Source organism: Mercenaria mercenaria, chromosome 6 (genome assembly GCF_021730395.1).
Source record: "Mercenaria mercenaria strain notata chromosome 6, MADL_Memer_1, whole genome shotgun sequence".
NCBI lineage: Eukaryota > Metazoa > Mollusca > Bivalvia > Venerida > Veneridae > Mercenaria > Mercenaria mercenaria.
In genome coordinates, this window is record NC_069366.1 from 50,037,571 (window position 1) to 50,052,204 (window position 14,634).

The 14,634-nt window shown below is 35.2% G+C and overlaps 1 protein-coding gene across 4 annotated transcripts in view; it reads left to right on the forward strand.

Annotated features, from left to right (window-relative positions):
• Positions 1-14,634, forward strand: part of LOC123548927 (ATP-dependent DNA helicase Q4-like) — a 361,389-nt gene that overhangs the window by 120,732 nt on the left and 226,023 nt on the right. The window lies entirely within an intron of this gene.

Consider the following 14,634-nt stretch of genomic DNA (forward strand, 5'->3'; position numbering starts at 1 on the left):
GAATTTCAGGTTAAAGTTTTGGTGCACTTTCACTCTACCTCTGTTATTACTGAATGGATTTGATTCAAACTTAAAATATTTGTTCAACAATATCACCCACACAATATGACACAAGATGAATAACTCTGGCACAATTTTTTCTGAATTATTCCCCTTTTTACGTAGAATTTCAGGTTAAAGTTTTATGCACTTTCACTCTATCTCTGTTATTACTGAATGGATCTGATTCAAACTTAAACAATTGTTCAACATCATTACCCTTATCATATGACACAAGGTGCATAACTCTGGGACCAATCTATTGTGAATTATTTCCCCTTTTTACTTAGAATTTTAGGTTAAAGTTTTGATGCACTTTCACTCTGTCTCTGTTATTACTGAATGGATTTGATTCAAACTTAAAATAGTTGTTCAACAATATCACCCACACCATATGGTGCAAGGTGCATAACTCTGGCACCAATTTTTCATTAATTATTCCCTCTTTTTACTTAGAATTTTAGGTTAAAGTTTTGATGCACTTTCACTCTGTCTCTGTTATTACTGAATGGATTTGATTCAAACTTAAACATTTGTTCAACATCATTACCCTTATCATATGACACAAGGTGCATAACTCTGGGACCAATCTTTCATGAATTATTTCCCCTTTTTACTTAGAATTTTAGGTTAAAGTTGTGATGCACTTCCACTCTGTCTCTGTTATTACTGAATGGATTTGATTCAAACTTAAAATAGTTGTTCAACATCATCACCCACACCATATGACACAAGGTGCATAACTCTGGCACCAATATTTAATGAATTATGCTCCTTTTTGCTTAGGATATACTTATATAGTGTTTTGATACATTTTATTTTTACCTCTCTTATTACTTTAAGTTGATATTTTTGAAATAAACTCAGGCTATTGTGTAATATCTTCATCCACAATTGGAGTCATTAAACACTCCAGTGACAGCTCTAGTTTCCTCAGATGTGCCCAGTTTCACTATCCAGCATCGAAATAGTTGAGTGCGCTGTCTCCTGTGACAGCTCTTGTTTTAATGTATGTGGTGATGGATAGGTATCTAAAAATCTCAAGAAAGCATATATGTTTATTATGTACATTATATAATTATAGTTATTTATTTTTTGCATTTTTTAGCTTACCTGAGCACGAAGTGCTCAAGGTGAGCTTTTGTGATCGCCCTGTGTCCGTCGTCCGTCCGTCGTCAACAATTTGACTGTTAACGCTCTAGAGGTCACAATTTTGGCCTAATCTTAATGAAGCTTTGTCAGAATGTGACCCTCATAAAAATCTTGGACGAGTTCGATATTGGGTCATCTGGGGTCAAAAACTAGGTCACCAGGTCAAATCAAAGGAAAAGCTTGTTAACACTCTAGAGGTCACAGTTTTGGCCCAATCTTAATGAAACTTGGTCAGTATGTTACCCTTAATAAAATCTTGGAGGAGTTCGATATTGGGTCATCTGGGGTCAAAAACTAGGTCACTAGATCAAATCAAAGGAAAAGCTTGTTAACACTCGAGAGGACACAATTTTGACCCAATCTTAATGAAACTTGGTCAGAATGTTACCCTCAATAAAATCTTGGATGAATTTGATATTGGGTCATCTGGAGTTAAATCTAGGTCACCAGCTCAAATCAAAGGAAAAGCTTGTTAACACTCTAGAGGTCACAATTTTGGCCCAATCTTAATGAAACTTGGTCAGAATGTTACCCTCAATAAAATCTTGGATGAGTTTGATATTGGGTCATCTGGGATCAAAAACTACGTCACCAGATCAAATCAAAGGAAAAGCTTGTTAACACTCTAGAGGTCACAATTTTGGACCAATCTTAATGAAACTTGGTCAGAATGTTACCCTCAATAAAATCTCGGATGAGTTCGATATTGGATCCTCTGGGGTCAAAAACTAGGTCACCAGGTCAAATCAAAGGAAAAGCTTGTTAACACTCTAGAGGCCCCATTTATGACTGTATCTTCATGAAACTTGGTCAGAATGGTAATCTTAATGATTTCAAGGTCCAGTTTGAATCTGGGTCATGTCGGGTCAAAAATAGGTCACTATGTCAAATTAAAATAAAAGCTAGTTAACACTTTAGAGGCCACATTTATACCATATCTTAATGAAACTTGGTCAGAATGTTAATCTTGATGGTCTTTAGGTCAATAGGTCAGATGAGCGATACAGGGCCTTCATGGCCCTCTTGTTTGATATTGGGTCATCGGGGGTTCAAAAACTAGGTCACCAGGTCAAATCAAAGGAAAAGCTTGTTAACATTCTGGATGCCACATTTATGGAATATCTCTAAGAAACTTGGTCAGAATGTTAACCTTGGTGATCTTCAGGTCAGGTTCAAATCTGGGTCAGGTGGGGTCAAAAACTAGGTCACCAGGTCAGATCAAAGGAAAAGCTAGTTAACACTGTAGAGGCCACATTTATGACCATATCTTAATTAAACTTGGCCAGAATGCTAATCTTGAAGACCTTTAGGTCAAGTTCCAATCTGTGTCAGGTGGGGTCATAAACTAGGTCATTAGGTCAGATCAAAGGTAAAGCTTGTTAACACTCAAGAGACCTAATTTTAAGTTTGAAACTGATGAGAATTGATCAGAATGTTTGTCTTGATGACCACAAGGTCAAGTTCGAATCTGGGTCATGTGGGATGAAAAACCAGGTCACACAATCAAAAATCAAAGAAAAACATTGTGTATGCAATAGGGGCTACATTTCACACTGGATCTTTATGAAATTTGATCAAAATGTTTGTCTTGATGAAATATATATAGGTCAAGTTTGAATACGGGTCATCTGGGGTAAAAACTAGGTCATCTGGTCAAATCAAAAGAAAAACCTTCTGTATGCAATACTGGCTGCATTTTTCACTGGATCTTCATGAAGTTTTATCAGAATGTTTGTATTGATGAAATTTAGGTCAGGTTTGAATATAGGGTTAAAAACTAGGTCACCCAGTTAAATGAAAGAAAAACCTTTTGTATGTAATAGGGGCTGCATTTTTCACTGAATCTTCATGAAATTTGACCAGAACATTTGTCTTGATGAAATCTAGGTCAACATCATATATGGGTCATCTGGGATCAAAAACTAGGTCACCTGGTCAAATCAAAGAAAAACCTTGTGTATGCAACAGGACCTGCATTTTTCACTGAATATTTGTGGTATTTGATCAGAATGTTAGTCTTGAATAAATCTAGGTCAGGTTTGATTATGGCTCTCTGGGGTCAAAAACTAGGTCACCTGGTCAAATAAAAAAAAAACAGACTGTGTGTGTGTGCAATAGGGGCTGCATTTTTCGCTGGATATTTGTGAAATTTGGTCAGAATGATCTTCTTGACGAAAAGTAGGTCAAGTTCGAATATGGGTCATCTGGGGTGAAAAACTAGGTCACCTCATCAAATTAAAAAAATAGCTTTGTGTATGCAATAGGAGCTGCATTTTTCACTGGATATTTGTCTTGATCAAATCTAGGTCAAGTTTGAATATAGGTCATCTTGGGTCAAAAACTAGGTCACTGTCAAATCAAAGAAAAACCTTATTGTGTGCAAGAGGTTCTGCATTTTTCATCTGATGTGCATGAAACTTGGTCAGTCTAGGTCAGAATGTTTGTCTTCATAAAATCTCAGATGAGTTTTTGTCTGGGTCACATTGGGTTTAAAACTAGGTCACTAGGTCACCAGGTCAAAGGAAAAGAAAAGCTTTTACACTCTAGGGGCCACTTTTTTTTTCAATCGTTATAAAACTTGGTCAGAATCTTTGTAATCACAAAATCTTGGATGATTTCGAATCTGTGTCACGTAGGGTCAAAAACTAGGACACTAGGTCAAATCAAAGGAAAAGCTTGTTTACACTCTAGAGGCCATCTTTTGCTCCAATCTTCACAAAACTTTGTCAGAATGTTTTTGCCATGGTTCCCTTTGTATGCCTTTCCATATTTGTTGCTGTCTAGCAGCAATGCCTTTTATTCCTTCATAAAATGTCTTGGCTTTCTTTTACGAATTTGTTATCCCCCGCCAATGAAATCAGGAGTGGGTATTGAAATGGCATTGTCTGTCCGTCAGTCTGCAGCCATTTCTCAGTAACTAGCTGGTAGAATTTCATGAAACATGAAATAAACATGAACCAACATACTGCGATGATGCCCATCAAGCTTTTTCGGAATGGTCAATTTCCCTTAGAGTTAATTGCCCTTGATTTAATGAAAAATGCCCAAAAATGTCCGTCCGCAGCCATTTCTCAGTAATTATCAGGTAGAATTTCATTAAACTTGAAATAAACATGCACCAACATACTGAGATGATGCCCGTCAAGTTTTTTTTTGGATTGGGCAATTTCCCTTAGAGTTATTGCCCTTGATTTAATGAAAAATCCACGTCTGCAGCTATTTCTCAGTAATAAGCTGGTAGAATTTCATGAAACTTGAAATAAAAATAAACCAACATACTTCGATGATGCCTGTCATTTTTTTTTCAATTGGTCAATTTTCCTTAGAGTTATTGCCCTTTAATTGTTTAAAAATCTACAGATTTGTACATAACAAACCAACCAATTGGTAGAATTTCATTAAACTTCTTTCATTCTTTTCCATGAAAATTTATTAGAAACATGTGAAGTTTTGTACCCACACCTGGTCCGCGTCGCCGCCTCCCCCCCCCCCCCCCCCAACAACAACAACAACAACAAAAAAATCATTCCTTTTTATTATTATTTCTTTTCAAACCTTCCATGAATATTTATCAGCATGCAAAGTTGTACCGTTCCCCCACCTCACTCTCCACTCAGTCTTGCCCACCACCCCGATCATGCATCCCCATCCCCCCCCCATTTTTTTTTCATCATCTTTAATTTTCCCTCAATATTTATAATTCGCCCCCCCCCCCCCCCCCCCCCCCCCCAAAAAAAAAAACACAAACAAAAAAAAACATTCATTTTCTGTTAAAATGATTTTTACTAATGAAATTATTTGCTGCTTCCTAGTAACATCCTTAACTTTTTGCTGGATATATTTTTTGCCATTCCTCACCACAAACCCTTTCGGCAGGGTATACCAATTCATTGAATTTGCTTGTTATTTATTGGAAGGTAATAAAGGTTTTTTTCTTGGATTTATTAGATTTTTATAAGTGTATTATTCTTTATGATAGTATAATTATTTCACATAATTTTTGATTTGCTAGCAACAGAGATGTTTTTATCTTTATGGAAACACAACTGAGAGCATCTGATTACAAGTTATGAGATAGATACTATGTTTTTTGGCTGTTTTAACAGTAACTTTATGTATTTTATGCAGTTCTTGTATACTTTTGATATATCTATCCCAGCAGTTTGTTCAGTATGGAAAGCAGGTAAGATTACAGAATCTAGAGGGGACTTATGTTCTGTCCTGGAAGACAAAATGTTTCCCTTGGCAATTTGATTGTAGACTACACATCATCAGTAGTCATTGCTCCTCCAACCCTGATTTAAATGGGAAATTTATCAGTTCCTCCCTAGTTAACTGAGCATATTTCATTGTTTAACTAAAAGATTGTGATAAGCAAGAACACAAACTGGCCTATGAAACTAATTGTAGAAAAATATACCAAGTATTTGAAAAAGACTTTGGACTGATCTTTATAGAGATTGTTCTGCTTCCATGTAAGGCAATATATTAAGAAAGCTGATCCAACTTTTTTATTAGTTAGACAGTTACTGATAATTTATGATAAAGTAATTTCTAAACACTTAAGTTAATATTTGACAGTTTCTGAATACCTAGTGTTAAGACAGTTTGAAGGCTTTCCTTATTTATGATTGGTCAGTTTCAGAACATGATCCTTAATGACAGCTGAATAACTCCCTCACAGGTAAATCATTTTTGAACACAGCTTATACAAGGTATATTTCAGTATACATATGTTCATACATACATACATACATTATTTTCATTTTCATTGTACAACAATGTGATAAAATATTATATTAAGTAAATCAAAAGACTTTTGTAAATCTCTTTCCTTAATACCTTTATAATTGTCTGACAGTTACAGTAACAATAACATAATTTTTGGACACCTTCATCATAGTCTGATATTTTTTTTTCAACATATCCATAAGACTATTACATTGTTTCTGAACACTTCAGACAATTTCTGAATAATAATTATTTGATATTTTATTCCGAATTGTCGTCGTTATTATTGTTGACATTTTCTGATTAACTCCACTTAATAATAAGTCTTACAGTGATGGAGAAGCTTCACCATTTGGGTAATAACTTCTTTTTAGTAAAAGTTAAAAGCACTTAAGTGTCATTAAGTAGATTTTATCCACAGGAAAAGTAGAAAAGAACACTTAAAAGTGTTTAATAGGGAAAATATTTCCTGAAACTGACCATAATACCCTGCAGTAAATAAATATCAGTGTTGGTACAAAGCTTTCTAAGACTTCAGATTATATGAACTAATTTGGCAATGCCTGTGATATGGCAGATTTATTAACTTTAAGCTATGTGTTAGAGATTTTGGAGACAAGAATTTCTAAGTATGAAATTTTTGCTTGATTTATATTTTTTTGTCAGCTCTGTATAAATGTGGTCCTGTTTTTAAAATTTAGAAATAATTTCACAGAAGTGTTCATTGAGTGACCCTCTATCAAATTCCTGCAGATGTGTTTTGTTAAAAACTTGACCGCCAAGGGGCTGGATTAGTTTTCTCTGTATGGCTATATGGAAAACTTGGAAAATTTTCTCTCAGATTGCTGGCCTGATTTCAGAACAATTTCAAAGCAGTGTTCCTTGGGTGACCCTGTTCCAAATCCATTCTGTTAAGAGACATGGCCTCAGGGAGGTGGGGCTAGTTTTCCCACATGTATGTGTCCATATGTAAATCTTTAAAAATATTCTCTGAAACTGCTAGCTTGATTTCAGTATGTTCCTCAGGTGTCCTTCAACTAAGTTCCTTCAAATCATTCTGTCTTATTAAAAACAACATGGCTATCAGGGTAACTTAGGAGCTTAGTGTGAGTCACAGTCCCAAATACTGGTTTGTTGAAAACTTGGATTCAGAGGTGGACAAGTGATTTCAGACTCAATGTCTTTTATTATATGCCTACAGGAACATATTATGTTATACCCCAGGTGTCTGTCTGTCCGTCCATCTGTTAGCAATTTTGTGTCCGCTCTGTAACTCTTGAACCCCTTGAAGGATTTCGAAGAAACTTGACACAAAATTTAATGTTCACTACACCGTGATGACATGCAGAGCACATGTTTTGGATGTCTTGCTTCAAGGTCAGGGTCACAGTTAGGGGTCAAAGGTCATATCAGTTTGTTTCATGTCTGCTCTGTAACTCTTGAACTACTTGAAGGATTTCAAAGAAACTTGGCACAAATGTTCACCACACCGAGACGACATGCAGAGCGCATGTTTTGGATGACTCGCTTCAAGGTCAAGGTCACACTTAGGGGTCAAAGGTCTTATATGACTTTGCTTTGTGTATATTGCTCTGCATTACAGTGCTCTTGTTTTTTTTTGGCAGATCCCTTTTTTGTTCACTTACAATAACTTTTTTTTTAATTACTTCCCTTTTATGTTACTATAAATAGCATATTTTGAAACTTTTTTATTACTGGCCTTAGGGAAAAACCGAGACCACTTTTCTGTGGTACAACATGGATGGTACCTCCAATTTTTAGGTGTATTTTGACATACCTGTACCTGGTAAGGATTTTCTGTGGACTTTTTTGGAATTTCTTCCCTTTGTTGTTCCTGTTCTTTAGGCTTCAACAGTCAAGTTCTTTAAATTTTGCTCCCATCCTCTGATGTAACCCTTTGGGCATATATTGCCCGCTTTGCGGAGCTCTTGTCATTTGTCACAGAGAACATACGCCTTACCAGGAGATGCAGAACTCAAGACCCCACTTTCTGTAAATCTTCACTGTCCCTGTTGAGCTAAGCTGATGGACTGTTAAGCATTCTGTCAATATGTAAATTGTCACGGAAAACTGAAGAGATGGAAAAGTCAAAGAATTTTGTCAGTAAAGTCTGTGCAAAGCAATGGCATGGTTAGTCAACATTGGCAAGGCATAACCTGGGAGACTTGTGTTGGTATTTAGTAAAATACCTATGGCCACTACCAGTATTCAATTTCGTGAACCTACATTTCAGGCTATATTAGGGATTTTTATATCTTAAATCTAAAGCAATCCTTAAAAGCAAATTAGACCATTTTATTGAAGTGAATAATGTAAAAATAAAACAAAATAACTTCAGCATCTTTCATGAAAGCTGGAATAGGAAAAAAAGCTTAAGATGAAAGTGCAATGCAATTTCTAGAAAATCCAAGAAAATTTACTTTTCTTCCGGAAATTTATGTTTTTGTAGGTAACAAATTGTCAGCCAGAATGGAGACCCATGATGGATGTGTTTCTAGGATTGAACTGTAATCTTTTATTCCCGAAGTGACTGTTTCTTGGGAGTACAAAACAATTACTGCCTGGTAGCAATTAATCAACAAAAGTGTAAAACATATGTCATTATTGTCCAAATACGGAGAGTGTTTCGTTGTTTTCACTTCCGTAATTGGTCACTTAGCAACAATTTATGGTCTATTTATCTAGTTGAAAGTGATTTGTTGGCTCATAATTAAATACTCTTGAGGGAAAAAAGGAAAGTCATGAAATCATTATGGGGAGTTTCTGTCACATTGATTTCACGTCACAGTCAATAAGTGACTTGCATAAGAAACTGAGAAATAGTTGTTCTTTGAAGCTGACTGCTTCAGTTTGTTTATTTATTTTTTGGGTGGGATAAAAGTTATTGTCTTTCCCTCTGTTTCAGCTTTGTATACCTTAGTAGGAATTTTTAGGAGGTACATTTACAATAACTCAATCAAATGTCATTTGGCTCACCATTTGTTTGTGTCAGTGCATATTTGATTGAGTTATTGTCCCCTTTTCAACTTAATTTGGTTTTACATTCATTTACTCATGCACAGAGGAATGGATTTAATTCATTTTACCAGGCCACCCCTCCTGTAAACCTTTTATTCCATCCGGTTATTCTAAAAGTCAGGTTTTTAACAGACTTCCTATTGCTTAAAAGTAAGTTGTTATTGGTGTTGGAGTAACTATTTAGCCTGTTGAAAGGCAATTCGTTATAGTGCTGTGTCAAGTTTTGCATCTTGTTTTAATGTTCAGGTCAACTTTTCCAAATCAAATGTCTTTTCTTAGATTTCCTTCGAACTCTTAACAAGTGTTATATACTTTTGTTGATACCAGAAAAGCTCAGATATATAGGATTTCAAAAACAAAAAAAGAGTGGTGTTATTTGAGAAAAATATAGTTGTTACCCTGACCCTAAGCTTGAACATAATCAAATAGGTTTTTAAGCACCCAGGAAGTAGTTTTTGAAGAGGGGTGGGATGGGGGAACAAGTGGTGCTAGCAAAGTAGTTTTTGAAGTTGGGTCTCAGGTGGGCGATGGGGGTGGGTTAGATGTTTGAATCACTTTGGTCCAAGTGAAAATACTAACATTTGTTGCTGTTCATTGTGCAACATTTCTTTCTTAATGTCTTTGGAAAAATATTACAAAAAAAAAGAAAAAAAAGCCAGCTAATTCATACATTATATATCTGAGCTTTTCTGGTATCAATTTAATGTAAGAAAACAAAATGGTTCCTGAGGGACCTGCCTGCTACTTTCTGTTGAGTTAAGTATATTTAATAGGTACACAAACAATTACAGACATGGCATGTTACATCATTATCAATTTCTTTTATTTCTTTGTTAGACATTCCTGTCACTACTTTAGATAATTTATCATTCTCAGGATCTTTCTTATTTACCTGAAAATATATAGATTTCTAGAGGAAAGGAGAAAAAAAACAGGTGTATTTTTAATTTCAATAATTACATTTTCCAAATGCAGTCCAACTCGGCAATATTCATGAAAATGCCATTTAGTATTAATGAAGCTGGTCCACAGAGATCAAGATCTCGGATACCTATCTCAAATTGTAGGTTTAAGTTGTATAGGGATGGTTGAATTATTTCTTTCATGTGAAAAAGCCATTTTGTTGCAAGGCTGATGGTTGTATTTAGAAACCTGTGTTTCATCTAAAAGAATTGCATGTCTAAGTCCATTATGGTTGCAGCTGAAAATAAATGAATTTAGGAGAAGATAGAAAAAGTTCAGCATTTCGGTGTACGTGCGTGCATCTGTCCGATTTTGTCCGGACCATAACTTCGACATGCATGGACCAATCTTGTTTATATTTGGCATGAATGTTTACCTCAATGAGAAGGAGTGTCATGCACAAACCCCATGTTCCTATCTCAAAGGTCAAAGTCACAGTTGGAGGTCAAAGGTCAAATTGAAGTTTGTCTGGAGCATTTCTTCTTCATGCATTTTGAGATTTTGATGTAACTTGACATGAATGTTCACCATTATGAGACAGAGTGTCATGAGCAAGAACTAGGTCTAAGGTCAAGATCACACTTGACAGCTGGCGGGCTTGACATTCTGCCCATGGGCATACCTGTTTCATTCTGTTGATTGTGCAACGCTAAAAATGATAATAAATTTAATAAATATAATAAAACCCTGTTCAAACATCAAGAGTTATCAATTAATAGAGAGAGCTGAATACAGTTGTATCACATGGTAAGGGTGTGATTAGCTGATCGATTATCGATTAAAGTCTTCTAGATATAGAAGTGTCTTCCAGACCACTGCTGTTGTAGAAAAAAAGAAAGAAAAGTTGCACCTTACGAAACCTTTGTGAAAAATTAAAAGAAAACCATTTAAATTGTTAAAATATCGTGTTTAGTTTTGCTATTTGCAAAATGTTAGATAGATGATAGAATAACACAAAACTGATGATATGAAAACCTCATAAACTTCTTGTCTTGTTACAGTTCACAGACCATCTTTTTAGCTCATCTGATTTTTTGAAAAAAAATGATGAGTTATTGTCATCACTTGAGCGGTTGTCGGCGTCGGCGTCGGCGTCGGCGTTGCCTGGTTAAGTTTTATGTTTAGGTCAGCTTTTCTCCTAAACTAACAAAGCTATTGCTTTGAAACTTGGAATACTTATTCACCATCATAAGCTGACCCTGTATAGCAAGAAACATAACTCCATCTTGCTTTTTGCAAGATTTATGGCCCCTTTTGTACTTAGAAAATATCAGATTTCTTGGTTAAGTTTTATGTTTAGGTCAACTTTTCTCCTAAACTATCAAAGCTATTGCTTTGAAACTTGGAATACTTGTTCACCATCATAATGCAGACCCTGTACATCAAGAAACATAACTCCATCTTGCTTTTTGCAAGATTTATTGCCCCTTTTGGACTTAGAAAATCAGTTTTCTTGGTTAAGTTTTATGTTTAGGTCAGCTTTTATCCTAAACTATCAAAGCTATTGCTTAAAACTTGCAACACTTGTTCACCATCATAAGTTGACCCTGTATAGCAAGAAACATAACTCCGTCCTGCTTTTTGCAAGATTTATGGCCCCTTTTGGACTTAGAAAATATCAGATTTCTTGGTTAAGTTTTATGTTTAGGTCAACTTTTTCTCCTTTAAACTATCAAAGCTATACTTTGAAACTTGCAACACTTGTTCACCATCATAAGCTGACCCTGTACAGCAAGCAACATAACTCCATCCTGCTTTTTGCAATAATTATTGCCCCTTTTGGACTTAGAAAATCATTTTCTTGGTTGAGTATTATGTTTAAGTCAACTTTTCTCATAAACTATCAAAGCTATTGCTTTAAAACTTGCAACAGCTTTTCACCATCATAAGTGGACACTGTACATCAAGAAACATAACTCTATCCTGCTTTTTGCAAGAATGATGGCCCTTTTTAGACTTAGAAAATCATGGGTAGGACAATATTTCTATTACACAAAAAAATCAGATGAGCGTCAGCACCCGCAAGGCGGTGCTCTTGTTTAAAGATGTTTCTTGTTAAAAGTAAAATGGCATTATAAAAATCATGAGTAAGAGCAGTGAGCTTCTTTACATACATATATTAGCATTGACTTAATTTACCAAATCAATGCCAAAATATGCAATATCATTATCAAAGTTCAAGAGTTAAAGTCGAGACTTTATACATAAACAGAGACTTAATTTGGCAACGTAGGGTAATTGTTGTCACATTCTTTACCTTTTCCTTTTTAGTTCCTCTGTTTCTAGTTATTATTCTTTATAATACCTCATTTTCCTTTGCAATGTTCTTAACCTGTAGGAAGTCTTGTATTGCTCTGCAATACGTCTCTCATTTGTACCCATTGTAAGCAGTTTCATTGTCCTTTGGACAGTTTCCTAAACATGTCATTGCTTCTCGGTATATTAATATGATCTTTTTTTCTACAAAAAATTACTTATTTATATGCAAGTCTATATTAAAGTCAATGACTCAACTTGGGTTTTAAGAGTTGTTTTTGGAACCGTGGTGGAGACCAAGCATAAGGATACAAATGCAGCATAAACGGTTTAAATTTACCAATGTGTTTGATATGTCCGCTTTGAGTGCGGGAGGTCGTGGGTTCGATCCCCGGCCATGTCATACCAAAGATGTAAAAAATGGTACTAGTAATTTCCTTGCTTGGCGCTCAGCATTAAGAGGATAGTGCTAGGACAGGTCAGGCTGGTGTCAGTATAATGTGACTGGGTTGGGTATAATGCCACGTGTCTACGGCGTGATATTCCAGTTAGGCAGCACTTTAAAGTTGGGCATTGTGCTCACTGCTACAAGTAGACAGGGTTGTTTATATGACTGAAAAATTGTTGAAAAAGACGTTAAACTCGAACACACACACACATACAAGATGGTGCTCAATTGTGTTCCTTGTCTTTGTTGTCTATAAGTTTTATTTCGTCTCTATTTTATCAGATTCCCAAGGAAGAATTACGTTCTGTTTGTCTCACTAATTGTGTTATCCCCTAAGAATCAAACACTACTGTGAAATCATTTTTATATTCCCGTAGGACGAATTTTCGTGTATTTCGCGCCAGGACCGATGCGCGAATTTTAGACCGCGCTATTATTATTATTTTATTCTATTTTTCATTTTTAAAATTGAAAATGCGCGAATTAAAGCCTGCGCGAAACAGTCCTTTTTCATGTTTGAGCGAAATTTCATGCCAGTGAATTTAAATGATTTCACAGTATGTGTTTTTCACCAGCTATGGTCTTAATATCCTAACACTACCTTTCTCAAGTTAATTAAGGTGTTTCCTCTCAACAGTACCCTATGCTCGCCTTAGTTTGATACGGAAAACCCATAATATTTCAGTTTTTGCAAACAGGTTTCCCACACAGTTATTTAGTGTTTTGTGGTAGCCAGCCTTTCTGTACTTTCAGTACTTTGATCATCAATTCCCAACCAGATTCCCTACCCAGAATAAAGGGTTTTGAAAGGTAAATTATTTAACCAGCCCCCTGTGCAGGAATATCATTAAACAATCTACTGTACCGATAAGGGGAAGTAACACCGGAATTTGGTAAATAACCTGTTGTATTTTTTGCCATAAGGAGATGCTAATAAAAATTGTTTGTCCCTTAGAAATGCCAGTCTGTTATAAGGTCCTGTTTATTCTCTTAGAGAGTAGTGCTCCAGATTTTATGGTGGTTATATAATGGATTTCAAGTTGTTGAGACAGTATCAATTGTTTTGTGCTTGTTAATGTCTACAAGATTGTTTGTTAACCATAAAATGGAGACATAGATCAATTTAACAACCATCTGGCTTCTTTAGAAGTTAATTATATTGAAATCAAATGAATATTAGCTCTGTTATTGAGCAAAATGAGATATTTAAATTTAACATGTTTTTTTTAACGGCCACTTTACCAACTATACTATTTAATACAAGTTAAAGTATAGCAAAAGTTCCTTCTAGGGCACATCTATATAAATATATAAGGATCAACTTGTAAAATATTGGTTGCCGTGTCTGTTTGTTGTGCACAATTAGAGGGTCGCAATGGGGTTTGTTTTCACATATTGACCATGCATTCGAAGGTAACAACGTATGTTAACCTTTGTGACAAAAAAGTTTATTGGCATGTTTCAACAAAGCCACTTTTCCATCCTCAGGTTTAGTAATATGTTATCCACAGAGCGTGTTCAGCCAGAAAGTCGCCTCAGTTAGGAAAGAATAATTGTACTCGCACAAACTGAATGATTGATGTATGGTATAAAATTCAGAGGACCATGTGGTATTTATTATAGGACATTGTTTCATACTTCAATGCAGCTTCTGTAAAGTTTTGGGGAAAAGTTAAAGTTTAGCAGTATATCACCAAATCACATAAACGTTTGGTAAAGGAACAACATTTTTACCTACAATCTACCTCTCTAATACATGTTTTACCTTACTGTCTTGTACCATTGGATACTTACATTAGTCTCAAAAGTTGTCCCCCTTTATAAAAGAATGCCATTTGTAAAGAAACAAAAAAAATTAATTGTTCAAATCGATGTTTAACCTAGTTGTGTGAAGTTTAAGCACTGGGACATTATTGCAATTGCATCAAAACAAAGACATAATAACAGAAATTGTTCATTAAAAATGGTGAGTGTTTATATAAAAGCATTGAACTGTTCTGAAGTAT